This window comes from Pristiophorus japonicus, unplaced genomic scaffold (assembly GCF_044704955.1).
Source record: "Pristiophorus japonicus isolate sPriJap1 unplaced genomic scaffold, sPriJap1.hap1 HAP1_SCAFFOLD_2348, whole genome shotgun sequence".
Classification (NCBI taxonomy): Eukaryota; Metazoa; Chordata; class Chondrichthyes; family Pristiophoridae; genus Pristiophorus; species Pristiophorus japonicus.
This window is the reverse complement of record NW_027252067.1, coordinates 30,001-31,365: the sequence shown is the minus strand read 5'-3', so window position 1 is coordinate 31,365 and position 1,365 is coordinate 30,001. Positions and strand designations below refer to the sequence as shown.

At 60.1% G+C, this 1,365-nt stretch overlaps 1 non-coding gene across 1 annotated transcript; it reads right to left on the bottom strand.

The window, feature by feature from the left end:
• Positions 1-1,182: 1,182 nt before the first annotated feature.
• Positions 1,183-1,336, bottom strand: LOC139245769 (5.8S ribosomal RNA). Its single transcript, XR_011590086.1, has one exon. It is a non-coding gene; the product is annotated as a 5.8S ribosomal RNA (ribosomal RNA).
• Positions 1,337-1,365: the final 29 nt, after the last annotated feature.

Below are 1,365 nucleotides of genomic sequence, written 5' to 3'. Positions count from 1 at the left end.
GGCCGCTACCGGCCTCACACCGTCCACAGGCTAAGCCTCGATCAGAAGGACTTGGGCCCCGGAGCGTCGTCGGAGAAAGAGGTCTTCTATACGCCACATTTCCCACGCCCGCCAGGCGAGCGGGGATTCGGCGCTGGGCTCTTCCCTCTTCACTCGCAGTTACTAGGGGAATCCTTGTTAGTTTCTTTTCCTCCGCTTAGTAATATGCTTAAATTCAGCGGGTTGTCACGTCTGATCTGAGGTCGTAGGCAGAAAGGTAGCTTTTGTCAGCGCCGGCCGGCATCTCCAGCACAACAACACGCACGCACGCCCGTTGTTGTCGTCGTCCTCGAGACCAACCCAACCCGGGTGGGATAGTACGGGCGGACGGACAGGGGGCGGGGGTTTGCTGTGCACTGGAGCCCGGGCTCGGCTCACACCGTTCTGGAGTCCCGATTCAGGGAGAGAGAGAGAGAGAGCGTCAGAGGGACAGGCGACAGCGAAGCGAGAGAGGAAGGCCAGAAGCAGTGGCTGGGCAGCACGGAGTGCAGGAGGATAAAAGCAGGCAGCAGCAACGGACAGCAGGACGTACGGGGGGGACTGACCTGGACGCACGCTCAGCGGTCGGCAAGTGTGCTAGAGCTAAGCGGGCCACGTGTGGCAGGACACCGAGGTCCAGCGCAACACACGGCACCGCAGAGGCTCTTGGGCAAACCGCCAACAGAACCAAACGGACGCAAAGCCAGCCCACAGCACGGCAAGCGACGTCGCTACTTCAAGCTACCCTCGGTACAAACCACTAGACTGCAGCCAAAGACAGCCCAACCTCGTCCTCTCTCTCTCTCTGCTGAACACCACCAGCCAAGCCATTGTGTTCACCTCTGTGCTCACCTTCAAACTCCGGAGAGACAACCCTGCCCCGAGGAGGATGCCTCGGCGAGGCGCACCAATCCCAACACCGACGCGGTCAATCGTTTTTGCAACCCAACGACAGCCGTGCTGGAAAGGCTGGCCCCGACCGTGCCCGACCGCGACGCCGGGACAGACATGCCCACCACACCGAAGGACAAGGGTCAAACTCTCCAAGGCGGAGAAACTCCAGGTCTGCACTTAGGGGGACAAAGAGGACCAGGCCTCTGCGACACCCCAGCCGCGCTCCCGCCTTCACCCGACGGCAAAGGCGAGTGCGATTGATCGTACAAGCGACCCTCAGACAGGCGTAGCCCCGGGAGGAACCCGGGGCCGCAAAGTGCGTTCAAAGTGTCGATGATCAATGTGTCCTGCAATTCACATTAATTCTCGCAGCTAGCTGCGTTCTTCATCGACGCACGAGCCGAGTGATCCACCGCTAAGAGTTGTTCGTTTTTTTTTTCGGCTTGCTATTTG